General features: G+C 36.3%; 1 pseudogene; it reads right to left on the bottom strand.

Annotated features, from left to right (window-relative positions):
• LOC143656967 (heat shock protein HSP 90-beta pseudogene) overlaps nucleotides 1-14382 on the bottom strand; it is a 36264-nt pseudogene extending 21882 nt beyond the window's left edge.
• Between the last annotated feature and the right edge of the window lie 6540 nt (nucleotides 14383-20922).

Raw genomic sequence — 20922 nt, 5'->3', positions numbered from 1 at the left:
ATTAAAGAAATTTGCTTATCTGGCTAAAAGAAGGAAGACCTTCAAACATAGGAAATATTAAGAAGTGGAGATGAAACAAAATATATTGTGTTGTTTTAAAGGACAGACCTAGGTCCAATTATTTGATGAATATCATTTGGACTTAAAATAATAGCTAAATAGTTAAATAAAGGTTTAGCTGTTTGTGGGAAATTTAAATACATGTTATTTGGTTTATAGCTGAAGAAACATTCTTATTTTCCCCTGAATGTCATTAGCATCATTTTCTTAAATTCAGTATATATTGTCTTTAATCCCCTTATTCAGACAGCAGGTGAGCCCATATTCATAAGAATATTAGTGACCTTTGTTTTGCCTTCATTATCATCCCTGTGGAGTGTTGTAATTGTCTTCCTTTAATCTATCAGTTCAATCTGCAAGGTGCTGGCATCACCTCCAGCAGTTTGGGGACAGATAATTCCTCTTAAAAAGTCTCATAGACTCATCCATTCCTTCTTTTTCCCTTGGAAAACTTAACCTGCAAGCTGTCACCAAAACTAGCCATGAATTTCCCATCTGCTAGTGCTCTGCTACCTTCATCCTGTGGATAATGTGTAACACATGAAGTCATAAGTCTAAAGTGATCATTTGTCCTCAATTTGAACAGAGAACTGTTAGATTGAAAAGTAGCAAACTTTGTGAGACAATGAGATGAATTGTTTTGAGATTCATCACCAAACATATGAAGCAAATCATTTGATTACAAGTGCTCAAGCTAAGGTATTCTCCTGCCTGACTTTGAAAATGCCGTTGCACTAGTTCTTTGTTTTACTTAAGATTTTTTTACTACTGAAATGCTGAGTCAAATTATTAAAAAGACTTTTATGCTCTACATTTGTGTTTGTTCACATTTCAAATGTTTTAGAAAGAATGCTTCTTTGCAAATATCCATATATCCATGTTACGTATGTATCATTCGTTCATAACTCTGAGGGTGTAACAGAGACCTCTGAAACATCGATCCAATTACATCCCTCCAACAAACACTGATGATAAACTTTCAGCATGTGCTTATTATGTAAAAAGAAGTTTATAATGATGGCTATATTTTATTTCCCTTCAGAGTCCTAAAATATAATGCAGAGCCAAATGGTAATGTAGACTTAAGAGAAAATCACTTCAGTTTTGCACTTCAGATAACCTTATCAGACAAATTCACAAGATATTACAGTGCAATAGATGAAGACATTTTCTGCCACTAAACAAATTGCTTTGTATTTCTCTTAAGCTCTAGTCATCTGTAATTCATATTAGTAAAATATTTTCTCTAACTCAAAGTCACACTTTACTTCGACAAATTGCCTAGCAGGTGCTTTCTTCATTCTGTGAATAATTATTTCAACTCTAACTTCATTGTTACTTAAATAGGGCAGAGCTTTTTTCATTTCTGTTTTAGTATCTCAGAGGAAGAAATGAGCATAATCCCAGTCATTAGCAAGATATTACCTTACATTTTTTTTATGAGATGAAAGGTAAGGTATCCTTAAGGTAGGATTAGGGTTTGGGTGAGTAGAGAATCTTTAAACATTTTGTTCTTCAGTTAGAAAGGAATTAGTCGGTAAATTTAAGATGTATTCAGACTACATTTGTGTCTATTCCCCTGTGCTGGTTTGAAGCTATTACATACCCCAGAAAAACCATGTCCTTTAATCCTCATTCAGTATTGTTTGGAGAGATCTTTTTATTATTTCCATGGAGATGTGGCCTACCCAATTGTAGATGGTAACTTTTGATTAGATTGTTTCCATGGAGATATGTCTCTACCCATTCAAGGTGGGGTTGCTTCCTGGAGCCTTTTAAAAGGGAAACATTTTGGAAAATTTCTGAGAACAACAAGAGCCACCAGAACTGAAAGAGCCACCAGAGCCACCAGAGCCCACACAGCCAGAGACCTTTGGAGATGAAGAAGGAAAATGTCCCAGGCGGAGGCTCATGAAACGAGAAGCTGGGAGAAAGCCAGCAGACATTGCCATGTGCTTTTCTAGCTGATATAGGTGTTCTAGACCCATTGGCCTTGCTTGAATCAAGGTATCTTTCCTTGAATGGCTTAGTTGGGACATTTGCATGGCCTTAGAACTGTAAACTTGCAACTTAATAAATTCTCCTTTTTAAAAGCCATTCCATTTAAGGTATTTTGCATTCCAGCAGCTCACAGTCTAGAACATCTCCAAAACAGCATTTCTCACTATGATATTTTTTCACTCTGTCTTCTTTATTTAAAAAAAAAAGTGCCTTAATTCAACCATAATATAACAGGAAATTAAATGAAGGAAAATATGCAAATGGTGGTTTGGAGTCAAATGAGATCCCCAAATTTTAAGACACAGTAGAATATGGGTCCTCCTCATTTGAGTCTAAGAGAAACAAGATATGGCAAAAAAAAATATGCTATTCTGAATCTGTACCCAGGCTGGATTTCAGAAGAGTCTTTAGGATGTGCTCTACAAAGAAACCCAATTGCCTTGAATAAGCAGGGGGTAGATTTGTCTCATTCAGCTAAAAGTCCAGGGCTAGGTCATCTAGCATATGTATGAGGAACTGATAATGCCATCATCAAGGATCTTGGTTTTATGTCAATCTATCCATTTTTCCTGTGGCACCATTTGTAATGTGTAGATTTCTATCCAAGCTTGTTACTGCAGTCATTAATTGGATGAGACACCTGCAGGCATCATATGGATGGTCCAAGCAAGAGGAAAATAAAAAAGGGGAAAGATTACAGGATGCATGCCAGTGCAATCTGCTCCTTTAAAAATCTGCTCCCATTGACTTCCGTGTGAATCTTCATGGCCCTATCTGGTTCACCTTGGGAAAGTGAGTCCTTTAACTACCCATTTTTTATAACAGGAGAATGCAAGGTGAAAGAGGTGGCTACATAGCAAACAGTCTCAAACTTTTGTTTGATTGTCTAAAAAGACAATCATTTTTTTCTTTCTCACGTTTTGGGGGAATGGGAAGGAGATCTGATCTGGGCCAGGTTCAGCAGATCTCAATGACACTTCCTCACATGTTGAGGGCCTCGCTGTGCTCCACATGGTCTCTCATTCTCCAGTAAGCTACCCTGGACTTGTTCTTATGCTAGGGGGAGCAAGACGAGAAATAGAGAGAAGATGCACAAAAGATTTCTTGATGCCTAGGTTTGGACCTGGTTCATCATTAACTCTGCCACATATCATAAGCCACGGCAAGTCACAAGGCTCATCTAGATTCAAGAGATGGGAACCTACTCTTCATTTTTTGATGAGAGGAGCTGCACAGTTATGTTGGAAAGGATTTGGATCAGACAAGGGTCATTTTTGCCATTACTCCACCAAAAATATGAACAAAGGGCTGAGTGTCAGAAAACCTAGGATCTAGTTAGGACTGTATCACAAACTCATCATATGACTTTAACTGGTTCATATCAACCCAGTCTCATTGCTAGTTCAATGGAAATGATAAGACCTACCTTACCTTATCATAAGGTACATTTGCATAAATGACATAGGGGAAAGTACTTTGAAAAGTTAAAAAGAAACACTATACTGATATGTAAGGTCAATTGTCATCCAATTTTGCTAGGGTAGGAAGTAGCTATCACATGTGACTATGGAACTAATCAAAAATCCCTATACCATTATATACCTGTTTCTTACCTTCAAATAGCTTATACTTCTATGAAAGGATTTCAATTTCTTTAAGCACATATTTAAACGACTAGAAATAAGTTGTATAGAGTAGTGGTTTTCAAACTTTTACATGGAAAAAGAAATCGATTGGAAGGCTTGTTAAAACACAGTTTGCTAGGACCAACCGAGACTCTTATTCAATAGGCCTGGGTTGGACTTAAAAATTTATAATTTTTTGAAAATGCCCAGATATTGCTAAATCTATTATTCTCGGGTCCACACTTTGAGAACCGATTAACAGGTTTGTTTTCCTCAGACCACACATTACACGTCCATTGTTCTTTGGGGCAACTCTCATCGTCACTCAGGGATCCAAGATGACAAAGTTCCATGGTCAATTTCTGGCAGGAAAGAGGCAGATGGAGAATTGCACACAACCATTATATGTTTATTACTGAGAGTAAATATGATGTTACTGTTCATATTGCATGGGCCAAAGCAAGTTATAAATCCATAGCTAACGACAAAGGAGTCCCTTACCTTTCTTGTGAAGAGAACTATAAATATTAGTGAAAACCATTACTATCCACTAGAAAAATTCCAGATCATTAGGTACCTAAATGGTAACAGGAGTGGGGGCAGAGGGAAAAGGTAAAATATTATCTCAAGATTTAGAGTTTGTCTTACTCAAGAAAAGACTGAACCACTTTCTTAGTTTGCCAGGGCTGCTATGACAAATTCCACACATTGGGTTGGCTTAAACCACAGGAATTTATTGTCTCACAGTTTGGGAGGCTAGAAGTTCAAATGCAAGGTATTGCCAGGCCATGCTTTCTCTCAGAGTCTCTTGCATTCTGGTAATAGCTCTCCAACAACTCTCTCTCACAAGGCCATCTGTCTCCTCCTGTCTCCTCTCTGTTTCCTACTTCTATGTCCAATTAACTTTGCTTATAAGGATTTCAGGAATATAGGATTAAAGCCTATTATCATTTCGTTTGGACTCATGTTAGCTGATAACATCTTCAAAGTTCCTGTTGACAAATAGGTTTGCAATGCAGGTTTTTCGTGTGGTATTTTGTTCAATCCTTAATAATCACTGATAGAAATAAAGACGGGGCTGCTTTTAATAGAAAGAGGATAAGTTCAACTTAAGGTATGTTCAGTTTGAAGCAGCAGTATATGGAAAGCTAATTGGAAATGTTCAGTATCCTCTAGGCAGTATAGCCCTACATGGGTTAGGCATAGAAGTATGGACTTGAGAAGCCCAGAAATCGAAAGTATACTCTCAGCAATGGTAATGGATAAAGTGTTTAAATAAGAGAGTATTGAAAAATAAGTGGAAAGAGGGGTGAGAACTGAACTTTGGTGGCTTCCCACAGTAAGGGACATTATGGGGGGATAAGAATCAGCAAAGGAGGCCAAAAATGAAAAGGTAGAGAAGTTCCACAGGAGCCAAGAATGAAAAAAGTTTCAAGAAAGAAGAGAGAGCAGCCATTGCTAACTACACAAAAAGGCCAAGAACACTGACAACTGAAAAGGTGTTCCTAATCTGATCAGTTAGTATAAAACTAATCATTAGGTCTGCAGTTAGACCCACAGTTAAGCTGGGTTGTAACCTATGGAGGGCAGATGTTGCATAAGGGAACTTAACAAAAGGTTACAGCTGCTGCCACAATTGGTCAGCTGGCCCTGAGAAAGACAACCTCTCCCACCTCCTGAGAGCAGCACCAGGAGTCCACCCCCCACAACCCACCAAGCAGAACAAAAACTTTCCTCATCCCTGCCAAATTTTTTTTCATGCCTACCACCTATACCCAAGTCATAAAAACCCTATCCCCTCACCGTTTGGGGTAGCTGCTCCCTCTGACCACTGCCTGGGCAGTTCTGTTTCTTGCTGAGATAAGACTTTGCCTGAATTTCTTCACCTCGTCTTTGGTGAGTTAGCCTTACACTAATGACCATTGATAGATGTTTCAGTAGATAATTAGAATGAAAAGATCAGTTTATAGGAAATCAAGAGGTTGAGGCAACTATTGCAACTATTTTAACCATCAGTGACTGTAACCAGCACTACAAAAGGACTAACATCATGGTAACAAGAAAATAGAAAGGAATGGGGTTTTAATTAGCCTTTATTAAATAAGTGAATGAATGCTTCTGATTGGATTGGTTTTATATGGTTCATATGATATTTTATCTTAAAACATTTCTACTATCCTTTGTTGGATTATGTATGCTACAAAATGATTCTCTCTTACCTATGCTATCCTTATGCCACAGTTTAACTACAACCACTGTGCAAATGATTCTCAAACCTGCACATGAAAATCAGCAAGGGCCAGGAATGCATTCTCTCCCTTGCTTTAAAAGACCCAGTTATGAGCCAGTTATTTAGGAACTTCAATTTGTCATGTTTGACAACAGTGTAATTGATTGCAATAATAAAACCCTTACCAAAAGCTGAATTACTTTGGGGGAATTTGCCTTGTTTTCTTAAGTGTTTTGCAAGTATGATAAGTAGGTTGTGGTGCTTTTCCTGACATAAGTGCACAAGAGATATATGATCTCTTTCTCTGCACACAGTGACAAAAGATTAAGCAGTTGGGCTACAGGCTACAACAAATTGAACATATTGAATTTCGATTGTGGTCTAATTCAATCTTAGGTTTGTTTCAGTCCATTCAGGTGATACCTTTCTCTGCTTGTGCCATAACTTTATTAACAAAACTGGTCAATGGAAGAGGAATGTGTTTCATTATTTTAATTGGGTATTTACTATTGAAATGCAATAAGCCTTTATTCATTTGCATAAAAGATCACTGGTTGGGATTTCAGTGATCAGTCTGCAATAAGCCTTTATTTATTTGCATAAAAGATCACTGGTTGGGATTTCAGTGATCAATCTCTCGATTGAACTACCTTATAAGAAACATGTATCTAACCAACATACAGTTTCTTAACGAAACAGTGCCTCATCTCACTTAAAGCCAGTGATTCTATTCAAATCAGGGGAATTAAAAAGATGATTAAATTATGGTGGCATTTTTTTTTTTTGTACTTAGATTTTTCTTAAACATGAAAGATACCCATATATTATTTTCTTGGATTTTGGTGGCATCTTTGAAGTGATAAAATACTACTAATTGGCCTTGAGGGGTAGCTTTATAAATCTGATACAAATTAGCAATTTTCTTAACTGCAAGCTTTTTCATTTGTAAATGTCAACAATAATGTATTATACCAAACCTGACTTGAAAATGATGTTTCCTCAAAAAAAGGCATAAATATAGAGTCTCTCTTAATAATTAAAGAAGCCTAAGCAAATTTTAAAGGTACAATATATAAAATCATAGGGCATATTTTCCAAACTGAATACTAATAAAAAAGATGCACTGCTTTGCTTCAATAGTAGCATTTTCCTACCAACAGCATGCTTATAAGAAAACACTAGGCCATGAAAAGAGTACAGAGAACTACTTTTTTAAGAAAACATTTTATTATTTTAATTTCAGCAACTACTTAAGCATAAAGAATCACATTATTTTTTAATCTCACATGCACTTTGTTTCTATGACGTGGGATGGCTTGGCGGTATGTGGATAGCAAAACAGGTTCTTAAACTTAATCTATTCCTTTGAGTGTAGACTCTTATATATAGAACCTTTTGATGAGGTTTCTCCAGTCAAGATGTGGCCAGCTCAGTCAGGGTAGGTCTTAATCCTACTATTAGAGAATTTATAGGGAAAGTCATAAAGAGAAAAAAAAAAAAAAAAAAAAACAGAGACAAGCAGACAGAAGTTGAAAGTCAATGGAACCCAGAAAAGAGTGGAAAAACCAGGAGGTGCCACCATGTGCTTGGCCATATGACAGAAAATCCAAGGACGAAAGATTGCCTTCAGCCAGCCCCAGAAAGCTTCTGGGAGAAATTAATGCCTTCAAAACACTTTGAATCTGGACTTCTGATCTCAAAATTGTGAACCAATAAATTTCCAAAGTTTAAGCCAACCCATTGCATGGTACTTATCTTAGCGATGAGGAAACTAGAACAACATGATATAGTACGGATGAAATTGTATATTTCAGTATTTACCACTGATTCCCTGAAATGAGAATCAGAAGTACAGGCAGGGACAGTGAAATCCCTTATTCTGATGTTTGAAATTCATGTTTGTAAGCTTCTGCTAGAGCAACGGGCCAGATGATGTGTTGGTTTCATTCTAAGTCTAATATTTTATGATTCTATAAAATATGCACTTAGGACCCATAAAATGTATTTGAATCCAACCATTCATATATGCTTATAGAATATTCATAGAATTGGAATACTTAGGTAATTATTTATTCCATTAAATCAATTAATCTCTTTAAAAGACTCTTGTGCTATCTGCAGTTAGTAGCAATTTATGAATCAGTGCCAGCCTAGCGGGAGATTTCTAGTCATATATTATAGGGCGCTCTGTTTGAACTTCTTGACTTTATTCCACTTCTTTAATCAATGACTTTATTTTACACAAAAAAACACATAAGTGAATGGCATTAAGCTGGGTGATAGAGTTAGTAAATGACTAAATCAAGATAAAAAATTATAGAGGCAGGCTACATAAGTGGAGAATAATAGTCAAATTAAACTTATCTGGGATAAATTCAAAATTATATGCAAAAGTACTTGAGGACATTTTCAGGTGTGATGGTACTATTCTACATCTCAATAGAAGTTTGGGTTACATGTTGAACTCTAGCTATGATGCACATGCTGAAGTGTTTATGGATGACTCTACTAATGTCTGTATTTTCTTTGAAATTCAGTGTAAAATAAGATGTCTTGTTGCATGGATGGAAGAATGCATAGAAATAGAGATATATAATACATAAATACAGCCAACAGTTAATTAGAGAATTAATTAGAGTTAATTAGGTTGTAAGCATGATTATTCACCTTATGATCCTTTTTACTTTTCATTATGTTTTAAAATACTCTTAATAAAGGATTAGTAATAAATTCTTATGTTTGGGTTTAAACTATCTATTGAATAATGCCTGGTACATAGTAGTACCCTAACAGTTATCTTTGGAATACATAATTATATAATTACACAGATAAATTAATGAATGATTTGGCAAGTGAATTCACACGAAAAAAGGACAAATTACTTGACAGTACCGCATGTGAAAAATACCCTAGCACTTTAAGTAACCTTCTGCTTATTTTCCCAGGATAGTGTCTAAAGAACTAAAGAACCAAACATGATTATGCATGACAATACAATAAATATACTGCTCAAATCAGGGAGATAATTAAAGAGTCTTGTACTGGTTAGAGTACATCTGAACAATTGCATCCTGTTCTAGGCATCTGCTTTTATGAAGTAAATCAGAAAGGAGGACATATAGATGACAAGCAGGCTCTAAACATCATATCATATGAGAAGCAGTGAAAAAAATTAGAGGTCCTCAAAATGAAAGGGAAACCCATTGAGAAACTTTATAATAGAACCATTCCCATTTCATTCACAATTTATAAAAATTAATCATTACAAAAAAATAAAAACATGAAAATAAATCATAATATATTCCTGATTTCAGCTCAAGTTTCACCTCCTTCAGAATGTCGTATGTTACAGCTCCAATTCAACAAATAGCTTTCTTTGCTAAACCTCTATTTAAATTATTTAATTTATTGTATTTTTTAATTTATTTAGCATTTGGCATCAGCCACGTTACACCAATTGCTTTTGTTTTTGTCCTTCCTCTTTTGTGTATGTGAGTGTGTGTGTGTTTGCATGTGTCTCATACACAAAGTCTCAATTCTCAGAAGGGTCTAAGTCTCTTAAGTGAGTGAACAATGTTTATGCTTCTGTCTACCCTTACAGCCTAGCACAATTTTCCTCATTTATTTCATAAACACTTATAGAGAAATTTATTTGCGCTATGCACTATGATGGAATCAGGGCTAAAATGTTGATGCTGATCATAGACAGTTCACAGTCTAAGACTGGAAATAAACATATAATCCCAATACTTAGAAAACAACATTAAAAAATGACAGGGACAAACCAATATAGAAAGCACCTCCAAAGCCATCCTAGAAAGAAAGAATGGAAAAAGTGGGAAACCTGAGCTGAGTCCTACAGATCACAAAGAAAAATACCAATGTTCTAAATTGCAGTTGGTTGCTTGGAGAAAAAAATTCTGAACCAGAATATTTGCTATGATAAATAAACTTATCCTATCAATTGCAGTTGATGCAACACAAAAGTTGCAGCAGTAAATAGTTACCCAAAAGCAACTTGGTTGTCTGTTCTAGTAATCAGTAATTAGTACAAAAGTTCTTAACCTGATTTTAAGAGTTCCAAAAAATTTGAAAGGGAACATTTCACATCTTACTAACCTTAAAGTGAAAATTCACATTTCTTTTAATTATAAATGTAAACAATAAATCATAGGAGTACTAGAAGTAGCCATGACTTGTCATTGGTAGAAATTGCTGATATTTTTATATCACATTACAGTTGCAGCAGATACATCATATATTATTTATTCTCATCATGACTTTGAAATTACAGTAAATTGCATTAAATATTAGAATCGCTACCAGAATCTAGTTAATTAATGTGATAATAAAGAAACACATTCATTACTGTGTCATAAACTTTTTTTTTTTTTAACTCGGGAAGGCACTGGGAATTGAACCCGGGTCTTTGGCATGTGTCATAAACTTTTAAAATTTGATAGCAGTAAGCATATAATTGCTTTCCTTTGCAATCCTGTGAGTCATTTAGACTTTTAAAACCATTATGCTGAGAAGCAAGCCATAGGCTGAATCAAAATATCAAAGGCTCCATGCATCTTCTAGAGTACTTCTGGAGGACCTGTGTTGTTGCTCAGATGTAGCCTCAGTCTCTCTAAGCCCAACTCTGCAAGTGAAATCATTGCCTTCCCCCTAGGTGGGACATGACATCCAGGGGTGAAAGTCTCCCTGGCGACAAGTGGGAGGACTCCCAGGGGTGAATCCAGACCTGGCACTGTGGGATCGACAATTACATCCTGACCAAAAGAGGGAAAAGAAAGTAATTAATAAAGTATCAGAGGCAGAGAGAGTTCAAATAGAGTCAAGAGGTTACTATGCAGGTTGCTTTTACACAAGCTTCAGTTAGACCTTGCTACCTGTCATAACCTGCCAACCCCCAACCAGGACCATTCCAGCCAATATTAAAGAACACCTAGGGCAATATATAAGATTCCACAAGGGTTCCAGGAGCTAGAGTAACTTTCCAGAAACTTGCACCCTCCAGATGGGTCCCTAGTTCAGATAAGTCTTGAAACCTAGCCCAGCATCTCCAGAACATCAGATAGTTCCATCTCCCTACCCCATATTAGCGACAGAGCCTTCCAATATCAAAAATTCAGAATTGCCATAGTCCAAACAACCCCAAAGACAGGTATGGAAAGATCAAAGGTGATGGTGGAGTTATACATAGAAGATAGGACTTAACAAATGAATATGAATGCTGAATCATTATACTGATAACTCTCTTAGTCTCCAGTATTTTGAGCAGCTAGAAGTAAAAACCTAAAATTGTGAAATTGTAACCCATGTCAAAGTCTGAGATATGTTCTACAACTAATTGTGGTGCTGGGCTTTGAAATTTATAGCTTTTTTTGTATATATGTTATTGTTCACAAAAAAAAAAAAAAGAAGGAAAAAAAGTCAATTGTGATGATGAAAAAGCATTTAAGCCCTCTAGCCTCCTATATTCTGGAGCAACAAGAAGGAAAAATCTGAGAGGATCATGTGGTAGCCCATGACAAACTCTGGGATCTATCCTGTAATCACTTTTTGAAGAGTGCTTTGAAAACTATGGCTTTTTTATTTCTTTGCTTTGTATATATGTTATACTATACAATAAAAAGAAGTTAAAAATAGGCTCCATGCATCAAGAAGATATAATAAAACAAAACAAATTTAAATTTAAAAAATAAATAATTAAAGGAAACTTCAGAGGATCCCTGATTACCATCGAGGCCATTTATTTTTTGGTTTTGTTTTATTGTTTTTATTCCTCCACTTCTGGAGCTCTTTTTGAGAAACATATTCATATTTTACTCTACTATGCCACCTATAGCTAATAGTTCATGACTGTTTGATTTTACATAGGATTCTTTCTTTATCAGTGCTAAAAAATATTTGTTAGTGGACAGCTCATGGTTGCCTAGTGAAGCTGTGTTTTCCAAAATGTCAGACATTGGAACAAATCACATGTGGTGTTTTAAACCTCTCTTCGACCAAACCTACTTTACTCATTCCATTGAGTCTTCATGGAGACTCTCAAGCCACCCATGGCCCTCTTTGATGTGATTGTTTATAAAAAAAAATTTCCAGAGTGATTTTTTCCTATTTTGAGGTCTAAATGGGAGCGCACCTGAGTATTTGACTGCTCCTTTTCTGTCATTTTCTCTGGGCTCACTTGGGTTGTAGGGTTACCCCACGCTGGTTCACTGAGGTGATGGACCTCTGGAAGCCTGAGTTACAGAAATGCTACTGCTCTCCTCACCTTTTTTACAACCCTCTCTGACTGTAATTCAGTCAGTCTCAAAGCCAGATTGCTTTAGGCTAAGCAGCAAGTCCATCCTACTTCATTACTGCTTTATAGGTCCTCCATTCTCTAAGGAGAAAGAAAGGCGGATAATATTCAGAGTGCCTTTGGTGCCTCTACAGGCACATCCATCCACATTTAAATACACATTTTTATGTTTAGCCATTTATTCCTAGCTGTAAAATTTTGTAGCAGCTTAAACATTAGCATACTAATCCAGGCCTTAGGTCCAGAGGAGATTTATGTTGAGCATTTTTTGATGCCATTATTCATACTTTCTGTGACGCTTTCTAAGACTTCTGAATTAGTAATATCAGATCCATACCCCACTGGCTGCTCTGCTAAAACTCTAACCATTTTAGTTTCTGTAATGTTGCAATATATATATATATATAGGTTTAAGCCAATGATGTCAGCATGGCTCTTACAAATATGGATGACCGAGTTGAAATCCTGGATCTGTCACTTTCCAGCTATATGACCTTGAGTAAGGACATAACTTTGCTTAGCCTCAGTATTCTTGACTATAGAATGGGGAATGTTGTGAAGATTAAATGAAGGTATAAGAGAGTAAAAATTCAATGAAGAATGAATATGAATCCTGCTGTATTTGGTGTTCAGTTAAAGAAAGCTATTATTATAATGACTGCCATTAATAAATAGCAATGCATAATTAAGTTCAACCTCTCAGTCCAGGTGGAAGACAAGAAACATAGAGGCATTGTTGTCAGAGATGGAAGGAACTTTGGAACTCTATTCCATCTACCTCATTATACAAAGTAGGAAAGTGAAACACAGAAAGGTTAAGGACCTTAATCTATGGTCACTGAGTTATTCATCTAATGGAAAAGCTAAGGCATGACCTATTTCTTCTGGTCTAAATTCTATTCTGAGCTCTATGACACAGTGCTAAGAAACCAGAGGCAGTACATTTAATCATAATGTAATAGTTCTCCATCTCCCATGTGCAGAGGAAAAGTTAATGGAGTTATAGGAACAATGAGTCCATAGAAAAAAGATGTCCTTCAGAATCCCAAAGCTCCATATTTAAGTGCGTTTCTCCCAGGGAGCACAGGGTCTCTCCAAAACCAAATAGCAACCAAATATGGCCTCAGATGTCTGCCTTGTCTTTGCAGAATCTGAGGAGCATGGACTTGATTAAGATTGTGCATGCTTCTCATTCTGGACTTTCAAATTCAGTCTTACTCCAACCGTAAGCCTTCTCCCTTTCCTTGTAATATCCTTATCTGCCTTCAACTTCAGTCTTCCATCACAAGCCCTCTTGCCTGCCTTGTTCTACCACCCCCTAGTTTGTGTTCCAATATTTCACACTGGAAACTTGGCTCAAGATAAGAGTCGCCACTACCTTTTATTTTTTAATTTTATTTTTAGTTACAGATCCTGATACCCTGATCAGAGTGTAAGATCTATAAACATAAAGAAATTACCTTTTTATTCTTTGTCTCTCCATTGTCAAGCAAAGTCCTTAGTGATGATGTACAATCAATAAAATCATACCAACTCTCAGATCTGCAGCTCTAAAACAAATAATTAAACTAGATCATTTCACCCCACTATTTAGAACACATCCATTGTTTCATACAGATGTTAGGAAAAACACCAATATCTTAATTTTCACTACAAAGTTGTCAGCACTCTGATTCTCCCTATTTCTCCATCATCTACCATCAACACTGACACTCAACTTGACAGCCACCATCTCACTGCCCTGAATGAGACATTTTCTTTCTCATGTGTGGAGTCTTGGTCTCTGTGTTAAGACACTCGCCCCTCTGCTCACCACCATCCAGCTAGTTCAGAGTCATCCCCTGTAGTGCAACTTACGTGTTGGTTTCTCACCAAGATCTACCATGACTCCTCAGAGTAGTTTATATCATTTAAATATCTGAGTTATGATTTATCTGATCAGCTCATTTTTTGCTTGATGCCTGTTTTACATAGGCTTTTAAGATTTTGGAATGGTATCTTGTCCCCTTTTCCTCCCATACTTCTGAAGCCAAATGTTTCAGTCCCTTCCTCTTACTAATCTTCACTGGTGGCTGCTCTTTTTGCCAGTCATACACTGAATGACTTCCTTCTTTGGCCCCTGGTCCCATATTCCCCTTTGATTGTCGGCACATGTTGACTCAATCTCTTTCCCTACTTGAGTTTCATTATTTTAACCCAGTTTGAGAACAAGCAGGGTTCTCAAGTTTTCACAAGGCAATTTAATCTTTCATACAGATTGGCTTATTCAATTCAAGGGACCATTAAGTCATCAGTGCATTCCTCCAGTCATTCTCCAAGTACTAGTTGAGCATCTATGTGACATGATACAATGTGCACAATGCTGAACATCCAGATGATACAACAAAGGGCAGAAGGGACAGGGCCTCTGCCTTCTAGCAGCTCATAGTCTTTGGAATAAGGCAGATGCTCTTCACATTATTTATACCCATATTTTGTTTCAATAACTATGCAGGAGATTACAATGTAACTATGGGAGAACTTATTATTATCATGGCTCAAACTAGACTGGAAGGCCAAAGGCTTTCCAGAGGAAATAGCTGTTACCTACAAGACGCACTAGAGTGTAGCTGTCAAGAACCAGACTGCCTGGTTTGAATCCCTCCTTCTACCACTTTAGCAGCTGTGTTGACTTGGTCTAAGTATGGTAACTTCTCTAAGATGCAGTTTCCTCATTTTTAAAATGGAGAGAATATCACTACTTACCTCGCTGTATTGTTTAAAAGATTAAGTCAATGTATGTAAAACAGGTCCAGAAGTGTCTGACACATAGTAAGTACTATAAACTTGACTACTGTTATCACTTTGCAATCGTGTCCTTCCAGATTTCCTAGAGTTAAATTCCCCTTTCTTTTCTGGAATTATGTTGATAAAATGGCAGTGATGTTTTAAATGCTTCACTAATTTTCCTGCTTTAGACTTGTAAAAACTGAGGTCATTCTCTAAAATCCTTAACCTAGCATCCCAGGATGTCTGTAATATGGCACTTGCATAGCTCTTGAAGCTCATAACCCACTACTCTGGTTTATAATTGCTGCAAAAATAAAACCACCCCAACATTTAATGGCTTGAACATTCATTCTAACATATCTTATGATTGCACGGAGCCAGAAATTGGCAGGACATAGTCAGTGATTCTGGCATTGGGTGACCAGTGGTATTCAATGTCTGGAAAGTCCGTCATTCTTTGCTTTTGCTGAGTCCTTGTTGGATTTTGGCTGGAAAGCTGGGCTCAGCGAGTGCCTCACCTTCTCCATGTAGTCTCAGGGTCCTCCTCATAATTTCTCCAATAAGATAATCAGGTTTCTTAAATGGTGGTTGGCTTCTCCATTGCAGGTGTTCCGGGACTTATGAAGCAGAGCTGCCAGTCTTTTAAGGTCTGGTCCAGAAACCGATAAAGCATTACTTTCATGCAATTCTATTAAGTCAAAGTGACTATAGAGACAGAGATTATCAGTGTGTAGGGGCAGGGACATAGACCCCACCTCTCTTATAAAAGTGAGTCAAAGACTGTGTAGCTATCTTTAATCTGCCATACCTAATATTCTCTGTCTCCAATTATTCTCTCAAACAATACTGAACTTCTTGTAATACCTCACACATCTTATTACTGGATTCAGCAATGCCTTTGTGCATCTTAGTCCTTTGTCTGTCACACTTCTTCTACCTTTCTTCTTCAAGTTAACTTTACTTTATCCTTCAAATTCCAGCTCAATCATCTTCTACTTCTGTTCATACTCCTAAGCCAAGGTAAATTCGTCTAACCTCTGATTGAATAGCACCCTGATTACATGCCTATCCATTCACTTTCCATATTTTATTGAAACCACCTGTTTCCTACCAGTCTGTCAGCTCAGAGGGGTAGGGGAAATTTCCATGTTTATTGATGTCTGCAGATTTAGAATCTAGCATAATACCTGGTGCAACACAATATCCAATCTGATCTGAATATTTGTCTCCATTTTAATTTTTATTGAAAATGTACCAAGATTAAGTATGAGATAAATTGATTTTAATTGAAATCACCAAGGCAATTTACCAGGAATATTTGTTCTTCAAATGACCAAATACATTTTTATCAGATTAATTTGTTATATTTTAGCTTTATAAAGATATGGGCAAACCATTTAAAATATTCAGTAATGAGGCTATTATTATATATCTTTATTCATTTATGATATACACTTTATTTCCATTTTGAAAGTTGAATTGGAGTAGACCGAGAAATAATTTTTTAAAGTTAGACATCATCTGGAAGTCAATAAAAATGATAAAGAAGCTGTCTCCACACTGACAGAGAAACAGAATTATATATGATCTTTCAAGTGTGGAAAATTAAGCTATGCCTGGCCATAGATGCACTTGATCACAATCCAAAACTTAAAGTACAAGTAGGCCCCAAGGAATTTTCCATTATTTCTAGGTCTAATGAAAACAGCTTGCTAAATTGTTCTACTCATAAAATTAGACAACCTCCTCTTATGCCTTTGATCTCTCTATTTATTCTCTGTTTTGTCCACTAATGGTATTAATGTCTTTATGAATATAATATATATGGCAAAATGCATTTGCATTTATTAAGCATTACTATTTTTCTGGCACAGTTCTTAGAGCTTTACATGAAATATCACATTTATTTTTACAACATCCCTGCAAATTACTTATTATTTATATTGAGTAAATTCAAGCTCAGAGAGAATAAGTGACTTATCTGAAGTCACATAGTAAGTGACAGGGACAACACTCTCTAACACTAAAGACCCAGCTTCTCTAAGTCTCATGTCCTAAAAGCATTGACTCACTGAATCATGAACCTCACAGCTGCTTTGTGGATTCATTCTTTCCTCATACAGCACCAAATAAAAAGTCAGTAAATTGTATGGAATGCTTTATTCTTCTTGATTTTATTTTCACATCTGTTATGCCACCGTATCTCATTGTGTCTCTAATTGAAAACATTTATGAATCTTTCACTTGTCATTTAATTAGTGCATAAATTAAATGTGCATAAATATCCAGTATTGTACGTGTAAATGTGTATGACCAGTGTTAGGTTTAAATTTAATTGGGTACTCCAAACTCAAATATACAGTTTTGCAAGGATGTTGAAAACAAATAGACAAACAAAATAAAATCCTTGTATTAAACTCTTTAATGATGTCATGGCAGACAGCATTAACTGTTTACAATAATCTTCCCACAAATCCTGAATAATTGTTTCATTTATTACTTCAATCAATCAGCAAATTTTTTTTGAGCATTTAATAGGTAACAAGAACTGTTCTAAGTTCTGGGTATTCATCAATGAGAGAACTAAAATCCAAGGCCTTGGGTAGCTTGTATTTTGGAACTGTGAGAGAGAAAGCACCAAATAAATAGATAATATATCAAATGCAATAGAAAGATAGATAATATAATAGAATGTTTGACTTTTCTTTTACAAAGAAAAGTCAAACATTCTATTATAGGTATTGGGTGTGCGGTTGTACTTTGTGTTACTGAAAGGCAGCATTTGAGGCAAAAAATAAGGCATGAGGGTAGAAGAAAAAAGAGTATCCTAAGAAGAAAGACTAACAAAGGCAAAAGGCCTGAAGCAGGAGTATGCTTCCTGGGTTTGAAGAATAGCAAGGGGGGTAATTAGCTGGAATGGACTGGGTGAGAGGAAGAATGAAAAACACCTAGGAGATGAGAGTATAGGGCCACCATCTTATAAGGCCTTGTAGATCTTGGTAAAGACTGAGTTTTACTTTGACTGCGTCAGAAGGATAGTTTCAGAATTGGAAAGAGGAGTCACGTGATCTGATCACATTATTTAAAGATCAGTGTGGGTGCTGTTGGGGAAGAGATTGCACCACTCTTTGAGCAACTTAAAGGTTGAAGTTGTTATTTACTCAAATGAAAAAGGCATTGGAAGATATGGGATTGAGGGGAGAATCAACATTTGGTATGGTGTTTTAGATAGATGTGCTTCAACACATATCTTAACACAGATGTCCAGGCCATCTCTGACAATTAGCTTGATTCAGCACCAGTTAGGAAATGATTCGGTTATTCCTGCAGGTGGTCATCATTATGAGTGACAGCTATCTGTTTTATACGTGGGTGAGTTAATCATGTATAAATCTCTATCTACAGATTTTACTTGAGGCAAACAATTGTTGGCACCTTGCTCACAGATCCTAGGATCCTTTTGACTGGTTTGGAGTGCCCAAGCCTACAATCTTATCTTGCAGGTTGCTCCAGGAAGACTGGTACTGCCTTCTCCCCCAGAGAGGATGGAAATTATCACAGAACTCCTACCCCCATGGAGACCTGTAGCCAATGACCGACTAATAAAAGGTACAGAATCCAGGCTCTCTTGCTTTAAGGGGGCATAAACTTTATGGTACAGTTTATATCCAAGAGCTCCCTCTCAAGATCACCCAAAATTAATTACTTCCAAACTCAGGGGAGGCAAAGTTGATGCTGTATTGTTATGGTGCTTCTACTCTAATTCACAAATTTATTTCATTCAGCAAACACTTTTGATAAGTACTATTTGCACAACCCTGGGGATTCAGGCAAGACAAACTTTGATGTGATCATAATTTTTGGGGGGTGATAGATATCATTTTCAATTTCAACAGCAATACCTGACTTAATTAACAACTTCAGGAGTAACACGAGGTGATATATGATTAAATTGATAAACAAATGGTACAAATACTATATTATATGATGGTGAACCCTAATCCACACTCCCAGAAACCCACAGAGTCTATATTTCAAGCAAAGCAATAGCAGCGTCACCTAAACATTAAAATACTCAACTTGGACGGGGAATGGAGGAGAAAAGGTTGGGAGGCAAAAGACCCAAGTCATTCAATCACAAGTATTGTGACTTTGGGAATTTTTTTTCTCTCTCTCTCTTGAGCTTAAATTTCTTAATCTTTTTATAGGACAAAGAACATAATTTCACTAAGAAGTTGTGAGCATTAAATATAATATACACCCAACAGTACCTATCTCAATCACTCTTAATAATGTCATTAGCTAAAAGGTAGAACAGGTCTGGCCCATCCAGAAAGAGATTCAATGAGAGAAACATTGAAGGAAATTTTCAACATACCTTTAGTCAGGAGACCAGACTGCTATCTTCCAGACCTTAAAATGCTGTTAACCATATTCCCAATAATTCATTTCAAGACTTTACAGTACAATTTGACACCTAAGAAATTATCACGTCTTCTGGAAACTTCTCACAGTCCTAAATTCTGCTCCTTCTGGGCTAAACTCTCACCATTACTTAGCTCAGATGTTCACATCTCAAGCTCAGATTTTCCAAAGTGTCACTTTATTCATACAATCCCATGCTCTAAAAGATTTTCATGTGTCTTTATTGCTTATAGAATAAATTCTGGCCACCTTAGCTGGCATTCAAAATTCTTTATCATCTCTTGCCAATATACTTTTCCAGTCACATCTAGAAGTCCCTGATACTAATGCATGTTTCAGGCCATCTGGTATTCTCCCTGTCCCTGCACCTGGTCTGAGCTTTTCCCATTCTGTGTCTTTGCTCATGATGAGCAGAATGTCCTCTCCTCATTGCCACCTCTCGAATTCTTTGTCAATCTTCCAGTGCCCAGTTTCAATGTTATCTCTTCCACAAGCTGTCAACAATCCAGACAGAAGAGAGATATTCCCTTCTTTATGCAATTCATAGGTTTACTGTGCAATAGCACTAATTTGACTCCATGGTCATATTCATTTCTGCCTTTAATTTTATTATGCATTCTTTAATTTATGATCCTTCAAGGCAAACATATATCTCCTGCATACTTGTGTCCATTTGGATGACACCAGGTGGTTGATTAATATTTGTTTAATTATTGTGCACATTTAAGACTGACTTTAGTCTTTATACTTCGCCAGTAACTTCAATTTGCAATGTCCACCAATATACAGAAATTTGTAAATCTTTTAAAATAAACTTTTCCATTCTATGTATGAAATCTAAATCTTAGTTTATTAATTTGGTTACCGAAGCAATAAAATATACATAATAGGTAATGGGTGCTCAAAAATGTTTGTTATATGAATAAATAAGTAATTGACTTTGATGTTTATGGGGGAAATATTATGCCACTCTTTCTCTAGGTACTAGCTCACTCTTTTTAATTCAATTGTCTTTAAAAGAAAGCTCGTGAAAAAGAAGAGTCTTGCAGTGGAAAAAATTAATCGATAGAACCAGGGGAACAATATAATCTTAAAATCTCTTGACTAATAAAAGGAAACACTTTAAATGCATGCTTTTGGGATATCAGACTTTCAAGAGCCATCACGGAAGTCAGAAAATATAGATGGATAATAAGTTAATGTTGAGTTAAAGCCTGCTCTTTATTTGAAATATTTCATTCTCAATAATAAACCCTCAGAGCCAGTTTCATCCTTCAGTATCAAATTTTAAATGTAACTAAGAACAGACTGAAACATGCAGTTGTCTGCAGACCCTACTGTCTTCTAAGCTGGCCACTCTCATTAATGTGAGTGCACATGTTGATAAGCCACAGGGGGCATTTATGTGACATCAAAGAACTCCACATGATACGCCTTCAGTCAAGATTTTACTCAGGCATTTTGGCTATCTCTCTAGGGCTATTGCCTCTTTTTCTATG

The sequence above is a fragment of the Tamandua tetradactyla genome, chromosome 2, assembly GCF_023851605.1.
Source record: "Tamandua tetradactyla isolate mTamTet1 chromosome 2, mTamTet1.pri, whole genome shotgun sequence".
Classification (NCBI taxonomy): domain Eukaryota; kingdom Metazoa; phylum Chordata; class Mammalia; order Pilosa; family Myrmecophagidae; genus Tamandua; species Tamandua tetradactyla.
The sequence above is the reverse complement of the archived record's forward strand: the minus strand, read 5'-3'. Positions and strand labels throughout refer to the sequence as shown.